This window comes from Erpetoichthys calabaricus, chromosome 2 (genome assembly GCF_900747795.2).
Source record: "Erpetoichthys calabaricus chromosome 2, fErpCal1.3, whole genome shotgun sequence".
NCBI lineage: Eukaryota > Metazoa > Chordata > Cladistia > Polypteriformes > Polypteridae > Erpetoichthys > Erpetoichthys calabaricus.
Genome location: NC_041395.2, coordinates 82,038,656 through 82,057,422, shown reverse-complemented (window position 1 = coordinate 82,057,422; position 18,767 = coordinate 82,038,656). Strand labels below are relative to the sequence as shown.

The 18,767-nt window shown below is 39.3% G+C and overlaps 1 protein-coding gene across 1 annotated transcript in view; it reads right to left on the bottom strand.

Annotated features, from left to right (window-relative positions):
* bcan (brevican) overlaps nt 1-16,667 on the bottom strand; it is a 73,843-nt gene extending 57,176 nt beyond the window's left edge. Inside the window, exon 1 of the mRNA XM_051923318.1 lies at nt 16,390-16,667. The gene's annotated coding sequence lies outside the window, so the exon portion shown is untranslated. The remainder of the gene's footprint in view (nt 1-16,389) is intronic.
* Nucleotides 16,668-18,767: the final 2,100 nt, after the last annotated feature.

Sequence of the window (18,767 nt, the reverse complement as noted above, 5' to 3'; positions counted from 1 at the left end):
CCAGAGTCCAAGCTGTGAGTCGAGGTGAGTCCGACTATATCTAGCCGGAACCTTTCAACTTCGCGCACTAGCTCAGGCTCCTTCCCCTTCAGAGAGGTGACATTCCACGTCCCAAGAGCCAGCTTCTGTAGCCGAGGATCGGACCACCAAGGTCCCCGCCTTCGGCCACCACCCAACTCACACTGCACCCAACCTCCTTGGCCCCTCCCATAGGTGGTGAGCCCATGGGAAGGGGGACCCACGTTGCCTCTTCGGGCTGTGCCCGGCCGAGCCCCATGGGTGCAGGCCCGGCCACCAGGCGCTCGCCATCGAGCCCCACCTCCAGGCCTGGCTCCAGAGTGGGGCCCCGGTGACCCGCGTCCGGGCAAGGGAAAACGCCGTCCAAAATTGTTTTTCTTCATAGGAGGTTTGTTTAACCGCTCTTTGTCTCATCCCTCACCTAGGACCAGTATGCCTTGGGTGGCCCTACCAGGGGCATAAAGCCCCGGACAACAGAGCTCCTAGGATCATTGGGACATGCAAACCCCTCCACCATGATAAGGTGGCAGTTAAAGGAGGGGTGAAAGTTAAAATTTCTAAATAAAATATTTTCAAACCCATTTAATCCATTTCAGGGTCACAGAGGGTGACAGCCTAACTGAAGTATCAAGTGCAAGAGATAGACAGGCCCTGAACAGAGTGCGTGTCCACATCAGGGTCCATTCATAAACACACTCACAGGGCCAGTTTAGATTGGTCAATTAATCTGCATCACTTTGCAAATGTGAAAAGAAAACCAGAGTGTACCCCATGCTAAAACAGACAAAACCTAAAAAAAAAAACCCACACAACAACTCCGTGTGAGATCTGAACACTGAATGTTGGGTTCTTGAGGCACTGTAGCACTGATAACTGAACTACCCCATACTGTATATGCTTATCTCTAGACATTATACTGTTAATATAAATACAGACAAATGAAGGCTTTTTAAGTGTTTTATGGACCAGAAAATTTAGACACATCACAACAGGCACACCATTATAACTGAGAAGAGGCAAATAGATTTTACCAAAATGGGTTACAATTGTTTTTTTTGGGTTTTTTTTTTGCTGAAGTAGTAACCATTGTGAGCTGCAATACCAAATTCTAGTTTTCCAGAGTACCAAAATTCCCAAATCTCATTTTAAATTAGAAAAAAAACAAGGTTTGAATGCTTCAGCAGCTCTAAAAAAGACATTCAAAAACATTAGCAGCACTGCTGGAATTTAAACAGGCCAAGGCACAGTTTAACTGCAGAGATGGAATGCCAAAATGGTTTCTTTTAATTTCCTTTTATTAAACATATTTAACAATAATACCTCTATCTAAATACAATTTTGTCTTCCTTTTATTACTCTTCCAACTATACCCATTTTCAAGCTCCACTGGCAACGTCATTATAACCATTTTATACTCATATTGTCTTCATTAAGAAAGAAAGGAAGAAAGACTCATTCACATTCTCCATATTGCTTTCATGGTCCCCACAGCCTGTTCCTCTGGAAAATATAACATCTACTATTAAACCACTAATTTAAATGGAAAAGCAGATCTGCTTTCACTCTACCAACTAGGCAAAATGCCGAATGGTTAATGTCGGCTATTGGCAGTTATTTTATTTTAATAATTTTTCCTTGTCTCTCATCTGTCTCACTCTTTTACCAGTAAAAGTGCTGTCATGCTTTCCCCATTTTTTATTTATCTGGCTTAAAAGCAGAACCCATTCCAAGTTGGTCCTAACCACTACTGTAGATTGTAAAAAAAAAACACACTAATAGAAAAATTAACTGCTGACAATCTGCTCTGACTCAACAAAGGTCTTCCTGCTGACACAGGGAAAATTCTCTCCGAGCTCATATTTGAATCTCAAAAATAAATGAATCACAAGGAGTCCCATATTGGTGTCATCACAGATAAGAGAACAAGGAAGAAAAAGAGAAATACACAGAGAGAGAAACATAATTTGGCAGACATTCTAGTCACGTTATACATACTGTATGTGAATTACATTGAGGCCTTTTAAGGTGTACCCTAGTAATTCCCCACCTATATTTTACAAAGAACATTTAATTGATGTTAATAAAATAATTTTATGAAACATCAAAGCAGTGAAATCTTATGTCTACTGAAGCATCAAAGTTTAATATAATCATTAATGTTTGTAATCTAATGCATTGCAGCACTTTGAACTATTTCTAATGTCAGACATGTGTTTTGTAAGCCACAATATGCAACTTAACTGTTAAGAGATTTGTTATTTCATATGTTTTTTGAGAATGTGGTTAACATGGCACAAAATTCAGCTTTCTTCAGAATTCCATTAAAAACAGATGGAAATAGCACTCTACTGATGGAAGACTAGCTAAGACTGTGCAGTATCTACTTTAAGCAATATGTTTATATGACCTTTTAATACAGTAATTCTTTCATTGTTTGCAGAATATATTTAGTAACTGTCTATTGTCTATGTAATGTTTATCTATCTTTAGCAATAACACACAATTCATATCTTCCTCCTTTTGGTGTTCCAGTATCGAAAATGTATTAAATCAAGAATGCAAATTCAAGAAATGTATTACACCATGAGGTTTTTTTATTGTAACACCACACATATTTTTTTAGTTTAATTTTTTTATCCATTTATTAATAAAGCTACAATTACAGATATGAACTACAAGTGGTATTAAGACTACGTGAAATGTCAAATGGCACTCCCTGATCATCTACCTTAGTAAAAGAATAACTGTCTGCATATCTGTGAGTGTGTCCAACCGGTTGCTATGTCTCTGTCATTCCAAAAGATGAAGCATCACAAACATTTTTAGTAATAAAATGTATTGCATTTGTTATTCCCATAGATGGTGCATTACAAACTTTAACAGAGCTTTCATGAATCCCATACCACATGGTGTATAGCAGAGACATATGCATTGGATGATGCACTGCAAATGTTAAAATCTGATGTATACATTGATTTCTTAGATGTCAATGTGTTACACAGGCAGCACAGCTAGTACTAACATAAACTGCTTCATATTTTGGTGTTCTGTCTGCATAATGTACATTTATGCTTTTAGCTAACAGGTTTTTGAAGCAACTTACAAATTGCAAGTCTTAATTACAACTGGTAAATATTTTTACAATTGAAATAAGGCATGTGGATTGGTTTGCTCATGGCATGATAGTAATCAGTAAGAGAGGCTGAAGTAGCTCATTTGTATTTAATGGTCCGGCACAATTGAAGTTTAAGCAGTCTTTAAATTAAAAACTTGACTACTGAGACATATACAGTACTTCTGTGTTCATTATTCATCAGCCATTTAATGTAATTTTATTCTTCCCTGTCATTGCCACTATAAAATGATCATTTTTATCTTGTCATTCTTCAGCCATGCTTTGTCATATATGCGTTTTGTAAATCCGTGAGTCTTTTAGTGTCTGTAACTGTGTACAGTGCATCCGGAAAGTATTCACAGCACATCACTTTTTCCACATTTTGTTATGTTACAGCCTTATTCCAAAATACATTAAATTCATTTTTTTCTTCAGAATTCTACACACAACACCCCATAATGACAATGTGAAAAAAGTTTACTTGAGATTTTTGCAAATTTATTAAAAATAAAAAAATTGAGAAAGCATATGTACATAAGTATTCACAGCCTTTGCCATGAAGCTCAAAATTGAGCTCAGGTGCATCCTGTTTCCCCTGATCATCCTTGAGATGTTTCTGCAGCTTAATTGGAGTCCACCTGTGGTAAATTCAGTTGACTGGACATGATTTGGAAAGGCACACACCTGTCTATATAAGGTCCCACAGTTGACAGTTCATGTCAGAGCACAAACCAAGCATGAAGTCAAAGGAATTGTCTGTAGACCTCCGAGACAGGATTGTCTCGAGGCACAAATCTGGGGAAGGTTACAGAAAAATTTCTGCTGCTTTGAAGGTTCCAATGAGCACAGTGGCCTCCATCATCCGTAAGTGGAAGAAGTTCGAAACCACCAGGACTCTTCCTAGAGCTGGCCGGCCATCTAAACTGAGCGATCGGGGGAGAAGGGCCTTAGTCAGGGAGGTGACCAAGAAACCCGATGGTCACTCTGTCAGAGCTCCAGAGGTCCTCTGTGGAGAGAGGAGAACCTTCCAGAAGGACAACCATCTCTGCAGCAATCCACCAATCAGGCCTGTATGGTAGAGTGGCCAGACGGAAGACACTCCTTAGTAAAAGGCACATGGCAGCCCGCCTGGAGTTTGCCAAAAGGCACCTGAAGGACTCTCAGACCATGAGAAAGAAAATTCTCTGGTCTGATGAGACAAAGATTGAACTCTTTGGTGTGAATGCCAGGTGTCACGTTTGGAGGAAACCAGGCACCGCTCATCACCAGGCCAATACCATCCCTACAGTGAGGCATGGTGGTGGCAGCATCATGCTGTGGGGATGTTTTTCAGCAGCAGGTACTGGGAGACTAGTCAGGATAAAGGGAAAGATGACTGCAGCAATGTACAGAGACATCCTGGATGAAAACCTGCTCCAGAGCGCTCTTGACCTCAGACTGGGGCGACGGTTCATCTTTCAGCAGAACAACGACCCTAAGCACATAGCCAAGATATCAAAGGAGTGGCTTCAGGACAACTCTGTGAATGTCCTTGAGTGGCCCAGCTAGAGCCCAGACTTGAATCCAATTGAACATCTCTGGAGAGATCTTAAAATGGCTGTGCACCGACGCTTCCCATCCAACCTGATGGAGCTTGAGAGGGGCTGCAAAGAGGAATGGGCGAAACTGGCCAAGGATAGGTGTGCCAAGCTTGTGGCATCATATTCAAAAAGACTTAAGGCTGTAATTGCTGCCAAAGGTGCATTGACAAAGTATTGAGCAAAGCCTGTGAATACTTATGTACATGTGATTCTCAGTTTTTTTATTTTTAATAAATTTGCAAAAACCTCAAGTAAACTTTTTTCACGTTGTCATTATGGGGTGTTGTGTGTAGAATTCTGAGGAAAAAAATTAATTTAATACATTTTGGAATAAGGCTGTAACATAACAAAATATGGAAAAAGTGATGCGCTGTGAATACTTTCCAGATGCACTGTATATACAGTATAATTTGTGTGCATGATTTGAGGATCATTAAGATTACTAGCAGCATGGTGCAAATTATGAGGGAGTTTGTACTCTATTTTGGGGAGCAGAGTTTTCCATGTCTCCCCCGTCAGTAATCTTAAAGAACATTTTTGAATTTGGGTTTATAAAATAGTTTATAAAATTTCCTGGTTATATGTGTAACTTTTTTGGTATATGCTGCATTTATGATCTAGTTTGAGTGTGTTGTTTTTACCGTAATAATAGTTCATCATCTTAATATTCTCCCTAAATGTTTGATGAAAACCCAAAGAAATTAAACAAACAAAAAGTGAAATAGCCATTTGTTTAAACGTGTTATAGGTTACAGTAAACTTGAGGTCAAGTGGCACATTATGTCAATATGTTTCACTTTTTTAAGATGAGAGACTTGCAATTAAATTAGCCTGAGAAGACTGGAGGCAATGACTTAAGTGTCAGGACTGTTCATTTATTATATTAATGGATCATTTGGGGGCATGCCCCCCGCTCACTTTGCTCGCCAACCCCTGGGTGGGCGCTGTTTGCCAGCCACTTCGTGGATCTGCTGGGTAAGCGGATGTACAATTTAAACAGATTGTTATTTTCATGGGAACTGTTACATATGCATAATAGAACTAAATATTTTACATTTCAGTGAGTAATTAAAATAGTAAAATGTAATAAATTGAAAGAAAACTATGTTTCATGTTGCGTTACAGGTATTCGTTGAGTTATATATTTTCGTTCTGTTTGGCTTTGAAATTAACATGCAACAATTTAAACTTACACTTTTACTGTAAAACTTCATGAAAAACAATACAGTATTTGGAGTTAACTTTTTTTTTTCAATATCACATTGACTTTTGATTCCATGTTTGGACTTACATCATGACAACGCAACGTATAATTGCCTGTGAGTGAATATTGTTTCTTTCTCTCTAATAAATAAACTGACTTTTTGGAATGTTTGTCCCTGTGATTTGTTAATTGTCAATCCAAAAGCTATCCTAACGGGAAACTGTAAATGTTTTAATACGAATGGCATATCAAGATCTCCTTTGGGGTCAAATGTTATCCGCGGAATATGTACTACATTACCTTTCGTGTTGCCAGTTAAACTTTTACATGTTAGAATTGTTCAACCAATTTTCAATATAGCTAATCTTGTTCCATTGCATAGCCCATCACTCATACATAAATTACACAATAACATTATGATACATCCTTCTTTCAACAATAATTCAGCCGGTGGAAGACTGGACGGTGTTAACGCTTGTAGATATTCTACGGGATATTGTAAGTTGATGTTATAATCTTCCGCACTATCACCACCAACTGCTTCAGCATAATCTATTGATACGTATTTAATCAATTTGCCGTATAACCGATTGACATTTTTCACGTTAATTCGTTTGACTTCATTGTTTCTCGCTGCTAGGATTCCCCGTGTACTCATTTTTTTCTGTTGATAACCCTTTGGGATAAAATTCTCCAATAAGATTTGGTCATAATATGTCTTCTTTTATTGGGAGATTTTGAATTTAAAAGTTGCCAATGTCTAGTAGCCAGATAGTGAAATCAACCGAATCTTGATCTGCTCGCATATTCTTTTGTAATTTGAATTGTTGGAACAAAGACCATAAAGGCCCACTCTTTAAGCATGCATTGTAAATCTAACTTCAGCCTCCTTTCTTGACTACTGGTAGAACTTGACAAAAGTCGCCTCCCAGTATAAAAGTTTTACCTGCAAATGGTTGATCAGAGCCATGTCCCGAAACGTTTTGTCAATTACATTTAATACTGTTTGTGGGATCATTTATTTGTTCCAAATAAATATTTCGGTCTTTTGCATTTCTTGTTTCACCATCTTTTTCCATTTCAATGTAACATTTCGTCTGTGATATTTAAAGGTAAGTTAAAAGTTTTGCGAGCTGTTTTACCGTATGGAAGAAGAACTGCTGCTATACCTGTCCATGCTATTGATGCAATGTTTTTGCATAAGTGTTTTCAATCATGGACTAAACACTTACACAAAAAATGTTTTATCTGGTCCATCTTGAAGAATAACTGCTGAAGAATTTCATCGAAAATACATTTTTGAATTATGTCGAAAACTGCCCTTTGATCTTCATTTAATTGTGAGTACATTTCTCGAGGTGAGAGTGCAGGAAGTGTGTCTGACGAAAGCATTCACACGAATGAGAGGTGAGAAGACCGTGTCTGTGGGCCGCCAACTGGAAATGGTTGAGACCAACTTGAAAAAATTTCTTGGCAATAATCTTGTCTCATCTCAAGATTTTCTTTTATACTACAGAGCAAGAACCTAGTCTACCTGAAAATCATTAGACACTTGAATATCCAGCCAGCACATTGAACTTTATTTTTTTGTAGATATAATTTCATAATTTATGATAGAGCAAGTGATAAAAATGAAAACGCAAATGCTCTGTTGAGTGAAATTGTGAAGGACGACCATGAATGCTGTCAATAATCACCTAGGGGAAAAAATTACATTCACAAGTCTTAAAGAACCTGAGCACATTATTGAAACAATAAAATCTAACACTGATTTAACAATATTTCCAGAAGCCCCTCAAGAGTTAAATTTTGTCCCAAATTAAATACATAAAGTGGAAAAACATTGGTAGGAATATGCATGTATTTATACCCCATGGTTATCTGTGATACCTTTCAAGGAGTGGACCTGTCATTGTTACTGGGTTATGGAGTATGTGTATTTTAATGTGTCTGGTACAAATGTCTAAGACCTATGAAGATGTGTCTTAATTAAAGTAAACAACAAGCAGATTTAAGCTCATTTCATTACTGTTAATGGTTTCACCTTAAACTAAAATTAAGAGCCACATTAAACTTTTTATGAGCATTTATGATATTCAAATACAACATTTACATCAGTACCATGTAAGATATACTGATGCTCTGTCCAGAGATGGATCCTGCTTTATGGCCTATGCGGGAAATAGGCAGATTTGGGAATGTTATCTTAAGTTATTTGCATCAGCAAAAAAAAAGAGTCTGCCATTTTCAAAGCTCAAAATTGAACCAATCACTCATATTGTACTCTGCAAATATGTCCATTCCCTGAACTCACTTCTCCCATTACAATATTGTAGGGACCTTGAGCCAATGCCTATAATATCATACTAAAATAAGACACAACCCTGGAGAGGTTACCAGTACATCATAAGGCACACCCTTCTATATTAGACCACTGTAAAGTCACCAGTTGTCCTAACATTCCAAAAGAAAACCCCAACTAACACAATTAGAATGTATAAACATCACACAAACATTAAAGGTATAAAACATTATTAAATATCAGATTTATTATATGTGTATTCAATAAATAACATATACTTGGGGAACTTTTAGGGAAGTAGCCATGTTGCACAAATCAAGAATTAATAGTTTGATATTTTTAACTAAACTCTATGCCTGATCTTCACGACATGTATGTGAATTGTTTTAGAATGCTTTGGAATCTCTACTAAACAAATATGACTTTAAAAACAACCAAATTAACCTTATGGATATAATAGCCCTTATCCTATTAATATCATTGGATTGATATTAAACACTGCAAACTAGGTCAATCTCAAAACTGCACAATAAATACAACTGTGGCTACAATTAGTCTGTTGCTCTATTTTATTTTTTAAATTCAATTTGAAAATTGCAGATAGGACATAATAAATACCATTAAGGTTTAACTAAGATAAAAAATTAAATGGAAGAATTAAATGGATGCTACTCTTACCATAACCTAGTCACTGGACCACAAGAAAAGATGAACAAGTAAAACAGACAAAGGGATTGATACATATTTTACTTGTTGCAAAGAAATGTATGATATTTTACAAATTAAAGGAAGATATTTTATCCCATAGCATCCAACTTACAGGGAAAACTTGGGAGTTGGTGGCAGGATTGGCACTCCAGCCAACATAAAAAACCTCACACTGTTTCAGTGTGGTGCTGAGGTATCACCCACTGCACTCGGGTCCCAATCCCGGTGGTTTGGCATGCAGTGGGTGTGGCAACACGCTTATCAGCACATGCTCCCAACCTCTCTCTCTCTCTCTAATTAATGATATTTGAAAAAAAAAACTTTACTGGTCTACACTTTTAACTACAATTGTTAATGTCCTCCAAATTTCTACGAACATTTGTGGAAAGAAGACTCTATAGCAGTGTTTCAGAAACTTAAATCAATCAAGTTCTATCATCAGATTGTCGGGGCGGGGATAGGGAGGTCATCCAGGATCGACCACAGACCAACCTGCTGCTGTAAATCGAGTGTGATTGTCTGATTGGCACCTCCAATGCCACCATGATCCACAGGTTTGGAAATGCTGTATAGTTAATTTTGTGAATGCAATTTTCAATGCGGGTAGCGCAGTGGTAGCGCTGCTGCCTCGCAATTAGGAGACCTGGGTTCGCTTCCCAGGTCCTCCCTGCGTGGAGTTTGCATGTTCTCCCCGTGTCTGCGTGGGTTTCCTCCGGGTGCTCCAGTTTCCTCCCACAGTCAAAAGACATGCAGGTTAGGTGGATTGGCGATTCTAAATTGGCCCTAGTGTGTGGTTGTGTTTGTGTGTGTCCTGCGGTGGGCTGGCACCCTGTCTGGGATTGGTTCCTGCCTTGTGCCCTGTGTTGGCTGGGATTGGCTCCAGCAGACCCCTGTGTTTGGATTCAGCGGGTTGGAAAATGGATGGATGGATGGAATTTCCAATGTTAAGGTCCTCAGGCAGCCTTCTTTGTTATAAAGATATTTCCCTTTGTCTTTCAGAGTAGGACACACCCTTCAGTCCCGGGATGCACTTGGCTGTTCTTCTCTGAACAGCTTCTTTTGCGTCCTATGATTACCAGAACTGCACACAGTACACAAAAATGATGCCACTGTCAGAGAGCTTGTGCAAGATGTCTTTTGATTATATTATATTCAATAGTTTATATAAAATAAGCTAACTGTTATCTGATTAATGAAAATGTAATGAACAAATCTAGACTTTATGTCATGCTTTCCTTCATAAAGATTAATATTTCCCATGTTTTATCTGTAATTAACAAAACAAATAATGTAATTCAGTCTATCAGCTTATGCCTTTTATCAGGTTGACTTAAAATTGATTACTGCATTTTCAATATGCCACCATATATGTTCAAAACTATGATTATTTTTCTAAGTAATCAATATGTTTACTGTATATTTTTCAACAATGAAATTATCATAAATAGCCATGGTCTGCTCCAAAGGCTCTGTTACTGCTAAGTAAGCTCTAAGTCTGTGAGGCATATTCAAACAGTGAAACCATCTGTCATTCCATGTTGTCAAGGTTTGCTTCCAGGTAGCAGTGAGATCCCTTTAGCCATGAGGCTGACATTTCTGGTATCCAGATGGCTTATTTAGGTGCATTTCATGCCACAGTTGCTAAAGATCCACAAAATGTCATGTTCAAATTTTGGCTACACAGATGCTTTAGTTTTCCTCATACATCTTAAAGACATGTACAGTATATGTGTTAGTTTAACTAGCACCTCTAAACTGTGTCCCTGAGTTTAACCTGTGATAGACTGGCACCCTGTCTAATGGTTTCTTGCTCCTACTGTAGTCCTGTCAGGGAAGGTTCCGATTTCTTCTGACCCTCAATTAGATTAAGCAGGTAACAAATAGATGACTGCATAGCAAAAAAATGAAAGAAATTCCACTATTCTCCATTAACTATGACATAAACAACTATATTACCTTAATATATTAAATTTTCTGTATGCAAGTGTTTAAAGAATATGTTTAACAACCTAAACACTACCCACCACATTCAAGTCATTTGGAGCAATGCTTGTCTCAGCAGAAAAGGTGCAGAATAGTAGTCTATGCTAGCAGGGGGCGTTGGTATCAATATGTCAGTCCACAAGAAATTGCTCAGCTTTGACCTGCCAGGAAACTTAACAGCCCTGTAGTAGTGTCTTTTGTAGATTCGTAATGAAAATTCTTACAAACCTGAACACAATAAGGCATCATGCAACATTTATATGAATTACAGAAGCCACAAAAAATATATATATAGTTGCCAAACCTTTCAAAATAAGTTCAGTCATTCAATAATCTTTGCTTCACTTCTTGATTTTTTCAAACAAACTTGGTAGCCTTCATTAAGCTCACACTCTCCGCTGAACTGGGGAATGGAAGGTTTTTTACCCTTTTTTTCAAAATAACTTGAAAAGAGAGCACATTCTTCCAATTATACATCACTCACCACGGTTGAAGCATAATGTAAGACAACACATGAGGCACCCAGAGAGTGCCTTAGTCTGAGTCTCATAATACATTCGTTGAAAGGAGCGACACTGGACACCATTGGAAGGAGCTGATCCACCACAGCAACAGTTACTCCCTGATTATGACAGCCATCAGAGCAACCAGACAAATAGAAGGTGTACCCACCTAAAGAGATCTGGCCAATCCTAGGTCTGGACACCTCAGACACACTGAAATATGGAGTTCACAAAACTCCTTCAACAGCAGAAGAAGATGATCATCATGCCGGAAAGACAAGATGTTCCAACCACCTACCTAGATGGGAGGCCTCAAATTGAGACCCAAGTGCTGCCGTGCAGCAAGCAATGCCTCAGCACCACAGCAGTTCTGATTCCCAACAAGCCTGACCCCATACTCTTCTGGGGATGAGGCTCACAAGGGCTTTCCCCCAACCCCTTCATAACACGAGCAGCCTTCCAATGGGTGGCTGCAGCAGAGCTACTTCCACAGAGACCAGAAAGGAGTACCGTATGCCTTTGTGGCTGCGTGAAATTTTTATGGTGGCTAGAGTGCCAATCCTGCCACCAAACCCCAAGATTTCTTGGGAATGCAGTTTAACGTCATACCCAGGACAAACATATCAAAGAAAGGAGTCGCAGCACATGGCTTGATGGCAACTCCAGTCTGAACTGGGAACTGAGAAGGACAGATTATCTGAGGGCAGATAAGGAGGAATTTGTTAGAGGAATATGTGAGCAAGTGACATACTATCTATGGTCTAGCGACCCACATCCTGCTTACAGAGGAATCGAAGCATTACGCACATCTGAATCTATTCCTCGGAGAGTTTCAGTCAGGGCGGCTGATGGAACAGTCCTTACCGATGATGCTGCAGCTGTGACCTGCTGGGCTGACTACTGTGAGCAGCTGTTTAAAGCTGATCCTCCAGCTAGGACATTGGATATCTCTGGGTCGACCATTCTTGAGGATGATCCTCCAATTAGCCATGAACCACCCACTCTCACTGAGTTTGCACATGTGGTGAACTAGCTGAAAGTAGGGAAGGCTGTAGGGATCTGTTGTATCTGGGGTGAACATCTCCAGGCTTGTGGTTAGGCTGCCCTCTTGGCATTGCAAGCAATCTTTGCTTTCATTTGGGAGACAGGCATCATCCCAACTGACTGGAAAATGGGACTTATTTCCCTGTCTGTAAGGAGAAGGGTGATTACCTGGATTGTGACAACTATAGGGGGATAACACTGCTCTCAGTACCAGGTAACGCCCTTGCTAGGGTCATCCTCAATAGGATCCATGATCTCTTGTTCACCTACCACTGACCGGAGCCATCAACTGCATCCTGGCACTGGTGGTTCTCATCGAGCACAAATGCGAATATCAGCAGAGTTTCTTTGCAGCATTTGTTGATTTTTGTAAAGCATTCGACTCAGTTGATCAAGCTGCCCTGTGGGACATCTTGAGACTTTGCAGGACACCCTCCAAAGTAGAAGGATATCATGGCCGACCTGTACACTGGAACTATGAGTGTGGTACAGAGTGGAGGCAGAACCTCTGCGTTTTTCCCGGTTGATTCTGGGGTTTATCATGGGTGTGCTCTTGCTCCTACTGTATTCAATTCTTGCATGAACTGGGTGTTGGGCAGGGTCGTAGGAACCAGCAGCTGTGGGGCATCTGTTGATGAAGAAAGATTCACTGATCTTGACTTTGCTGATGATGCTGTGATCTTTGCGGAGTCAACTGAGGCTCTGATCGGGGCTCTTGAGAGACTGAGAGGGGAGTCTGAGTGGCTGGACTTGTGAGTGTCCTGGATAAAAACCAAGATCCAGGCCTTTAACGACCTCTTGGGCACAGCCATCAACAGTTTATCCATCTTCGGAGGGAATGTCTATCTCATCAAGAGGTTTACTTACCTTGGCAGCGACATTCATGTCTCTGACTTCCTATAAAGTCAGTAGATGGACTGAAAGAACATGGGTGGTCATGAGGTTGCTGGAAAGGGGTATGTGGCACTCCCAACATCTTTCAAAAGGACAAAGGTCCAACTCTTTAGAATCCTGGTGCTTCCTCTTTTGCTATATGGTTGCGACACATGGACGCTATCCAGTGACTTGAGATGAAAACTGGACTCCTTCGGTACTGTGTCTCTTGGGAGAATCCTTGGGGTACCGCTGGTTTGACTTTGTGTTGAATGAGAGGTTGCTCGCGGAGTTCCAAATGAAGCACATTACTTGCATTGTGAGGGACCATCAGTTAAGGCACTAAGGCCATTTGGCATTTTTCCCCAAGGGTGATCCGGCTCACAGGATCTTCATTGTTGAAGACCCGAGTGGCTGGACCAGGCCAAGGGGATGCCCACATAATACCTGGCTGTGCCGGATAGAGGGTCATTTCTGGGGGGTAGGACTGGACCGCATGTCTGTCTGGGGGGTTGCCAACCAGGATCTAGGTGGGTGTGGCAACACGCTGTGCCAGTGCATGCTCCCCAACCTGACCTGAGCTGATGTGATTGAAGTCTCAGGTAACCAAACTGAAAGGTAATATATGAGATATTATACATAATTATCATACTAAATCAGCAGCCTTTAAAAATATGGAACTTTTCTTTTCTCACAGATGAAGACTCAGAAGGTGTCAATCTTAAAAATGGCAGGCTTCCATGTAGATCAAGATGGGAGTAAAAACTGAAACCAGCCAGAATACCTTTCCTGAGTAGGAGACCTTCAAAAGGAACACCAATAACCATCAAGAGTTCATTAACATATTTAAGGTATAAACATGCTTTTTAAAAAGAATACAGATGTAGAAACTGAAGCCCTAAAGCAGGAGTGGAATGTGATTGAAATTATACACTGCATATAAAATGGGTCCAATTCATTAGTCATTTAGGCTGTTAGCACTGCATGATTTCCAGTGATTTTTCTTGTAAGCGGTTACATAATCCATCAATCCATAATCCAGTTTTAGGGCCATGTGGAGTTCATCTTGGAAATATCAGGGACAAAGCATGAAACAGCCCTGAATTTTCTGCCAGCTAACATAGGACACACTTATGAAGACACCCACACCGTGACATACCAGGCCAGTTTTGACCTACCAGATAACCTAACATACATTTTGGGATGTGGGAGGAGACTGTAGGAGAAAATCCAGATGGATATACGAAAAGGTTCTCACACAGAAATAGAGCCAGAACTTACAACCAGTCTCCTGGTACTGTGAGGCAGAGGCACTAACAACTGTCCCACTTCCATTTACATGATGCTTTTTGTTAACTTCATGTTGTGAACTGCAGTAAATGGGTGCTGTGATATTACTATTCAAAATATTTTTTTAAACATGACAATAAGGCAAGCTGTGAAACAAACATGTTTATGTTGTTCTTAACCAAATATGTCAAATATATCAGTCTCCGTCTTAGAGCAGGTATTAAATTTTATGACTGATGCAGCTTAGGGAGGTACTGGAGGTGTAGCCAAAGGAAATTAATAAAAAGCAGCTCAATTTACAAATGAAACACAATGAATCATCCTCTTATTGACAGCATGAGTTTAATTTTTTAACTGATTTTTCTCAGCATTTCTTATGCTGCATATATCTTGAGTTTATCATTATTATTTCTACATTTCTTTATTATTCTCCAAGCTTTCAGGTTTAAAAATAGACCTCAAGGACCAGTGGCAAATGCAAGCCAAGACTCCCATCCATCCCCATCACACAGGAGGCACAGCATGCATAATTAATTTCCTATTTGAAATATAAGGTTTGCCAAGAAAGGATAAAAGAAAACAAAAAAGCCCAGTCAGCTTTTTAACAAATTTTTGAAGGGCACTTTTTAAAAAGAAAGAAAGAAAGAAAGAAAGAAAGAAAGAAAGAAAGAAAGAAAGAAAGAAAGAAAGAAAGAAAGAAAGAAAGAAACTTTGCCATACATATACAGTACAAAGCACCACCTGTTTTGGGCAGACCTTGATCTTAGTGCTATACTTCATACCATCAATACATGCTTACATACTTTAATTTTGAATTTACATGAGCAAAACTGTTTCATTTTTACTGAAGCCAGGGTTACTTAATTCACTTTTACAACAGTAAAAATTATTAAATATTTAACAAATACCCTTTCCAACTATTGATGAGGGTGAGGGTGCACTTACTTTTTCTTAACCGTGAAATTCCGTGTCTATTTAATAAATAATGACAAGACGCATGCTTCAAGCTTTCGGGGTTAGTTGTCAGATCGGGTCAACTTAATTATTGATTGCTGCTAAAAAACAAACAAGGCTCCGATTTCCATATGCTAACATATGCTAATGATACTCTTCTCAAGAAACTTGATTCACTCTGTGCAGCTCTGCAAGAATAGATAGATAGATAGATAGATAGATAGATAGATAGATAGATAGATAGATAGATAGATAGATAGATAGATAGATAGATAGATAGATAGATCGATAGATAGATAGATAGATAGATGTACAATGCGTTTATTTATTTTTAGCTCACGCGCAATTCCCCTAACTTGCTGATGCTAGTAAGTAAGCGAACACCTAAAGAGTAAACTGCACCGTTATCAATAAAGACGCTTCTTCAGTTAGTAAGGCTGCGGACAAAATTGTGACGTCTAAACTGAAAATCCATCGAAACGTGAACAGCACGTTGCACCTTGAATCTGTCCAACATTATCAAACACTGATGTCCTAAGACAGCGAGAGAGGATGTTATGGGGACAGGCAATACGTTAAACTGCTTGTCCACATGCAAACCATTATCGGGCTCCTTCAAAGCAGAGATGCACATATAACAGAGAGCCGGGGACAGTGAAGTTAGAAACTTTTCTGATTTCTTCCTACACATATTAAAGAAAACGTTTCACTGGTACAAATTAATTACGTGTTTAAAAAATGACAGTGGTACTAACCGTTGTTTGTTTCCCTGCGTCTATCGGCTTCTTTTTTGGAAGAAGAAAGCGCAAGCCTACCTGCTTCTTGTCACTTTGAGGCGCACACACAGCACCGCAGGCTCAGTTCAGCTGGGAGTCGCGCGCCTCGCGCCTCGGATGCTGCAGTGCACGCGGGAAGAGTTACTGCGGCGCTGAATGCAGAGGGACTGCGAAGAGGACAGCTGAACAGATCCGGCAAGAGTTAGCAGGCAGAAAGGGAGTGGGCGCTGGAGAGGCAAGCAGAATAACTGCAAAGCGGGAAATCCTGCGAACATCCTACTTTATCCCACCTACAAAAAAGTCTTTCTTCTAAGCGTGACGCACATGAACACACACGCGCGCTCACGGGCCAAAGGGTGGTGGGGGTGATGGTGGGGGTGGAGGAGAGCATCGATCTTGCCGACTGTAATTACTTTTTTTGATAAATCAGTTTGTAATTTGTAAAAAAAAATAGTTTGCTAATTAGAGATGTGCTTTTAAAGAATGAGTATAGCATAGTGTGGTGGCGAAGGGCTAGGATAAAAAGAGACTAACAAGGTATCGAAAGAATGAAGACATACATTATGCGACCGTTCGACCTTGAATAAAGCTTAACAGCTAATGCGTTAGGTTTAGAGCATTCGTTTTATTAATTCGTCTCTTTATTTTTCTGTATATGCTTTTCTTTTCTTAAATCCAACCACAGCATCAAACTGGCCTTCTATCTGTCCATCCATTATTATCTTGTCGAGGTCCTAATGCTTGGAAATGCTTGGACTGAGTGGCACTATCATTCTTTTAAATTAAGAACAAGTCCTTGGAAAAGCCTCCAAGTCAGCACCAAGCCTGGGATCTGAACCCAGAACTCTGGAAGATGTGAGGTAGCAGCACCAACCATAAAAGCACTAAGTAAATTAAGGCAACCCCTGAAAAGGCTCTTGTGAAAAAATAGAAAGTTGATCCCTATTGTTATTTTTTTTACAATAGTCAGAATTAAACTGACCTGATCTAACAAATACAACCGAAAGCTTGCACTTCACAATTATTTATTGAATTGAAATGCTGTAAAAACAAATAGGGGCCCTTCTGGTTTCAGTAGTCAGTGTCGCTCATTTTGGCAGGAATAGCTTCATGTTTTTTTGCAACACAGAGGAATTTCCTTACACTTTTCATCTGGAATTGCAATTTTTTACAAGGTTTTAAATTTCATATTTGATTTAGCCTTCATGAAACTCTCCATTTCTTCTTTCAAGTTTTTTATGTTGTACATTTAGTTGAATGTTTTGAATCACTGTCCTGCAAGCTTAAAAATAAAGGTGCCAAAGTGGTTCTTCAGAGCAGTGTTATAGGGGAACCGTTTTTGCTTCCTAAAAGAACCATCGACATAAAATTTCCGGAAAGAACCTTTCTTTATTACAAATACTATCATTGAATAATCTCTCAAGCCAGAAAGTCACAGAGAGTCCAAAGCCTTCTGATTTCAGTCAGACTTTATTAAAATATAACAAGCCATGTTAGGCCTGCAGAGAAATCTGCTATTCTTGGGCATGGCGACATCCTTATGCAAAAACTTAACATAGATAAGATACTTAGACACTCTTTCCTGAAAGTTTTTGTTTCAACCCAAATGCTTAATATGAAGCACTTATTGCTCAAGCATCACTTTTGCTTCATTTTAGTTGTCTCACTCGTTAAGATTTTGAACCCTTATTGCTTATTTTAGTCTTTGCATTTTTGTTTTTTAATTGCTCCTTATTAGCAATAAAATTCAAATGACAAAAGCATTTCTCCATTTAGCTTATTTCCATTTACATCTGTATGTATTTATTGTAAACTATTTGATTTAATTAAATACTTGGAAGAAAAGTGAAGAGAAAAAAGTGAAGGAATGAGAATCTGTTTTAGGCTTCAGATCATTTGGATGATATCCTTAGAAAGGAAAACAAAATCTAGGATATGAGAATGACCTGACATGGAAGAGTTAAAGCACTAGCAAGCCATGAAATTAAATTATTGGCAAGGATTGTTTTCTAATTAAGTAACTGAGTTGGAACAAAAACCTGCAGTCACTGCGGCCCTCCAGGACTGACTTTGCCCACCCATGGGTATACCCATCCCTGCCCATTGCTAAATGACAACACCTTTTGGCATCTTGCCACTATTGTCTCTTAACCTTTCGATCATGCCTACTTTCCATTTGGTATTGCCCATTTTCTCACGCAATCTTTGGCAACGGCTTTCAGGGTGTCATTTTATATTGGTGGAGTAGTTTCATGTAAGACTTAGCACACGGGTGTCAAACTCCGGTCCTGGAGGGCTGTAATGGCTGCAGGTTTTCATTCTAACCATCTTCTTCATTAGTGACCAGTTTTTGCTATTAATTATTTTCTTTTGTCTTAGTTTTAATTAACTTGACTCAAGCCCCTTAGTTGTCTCTT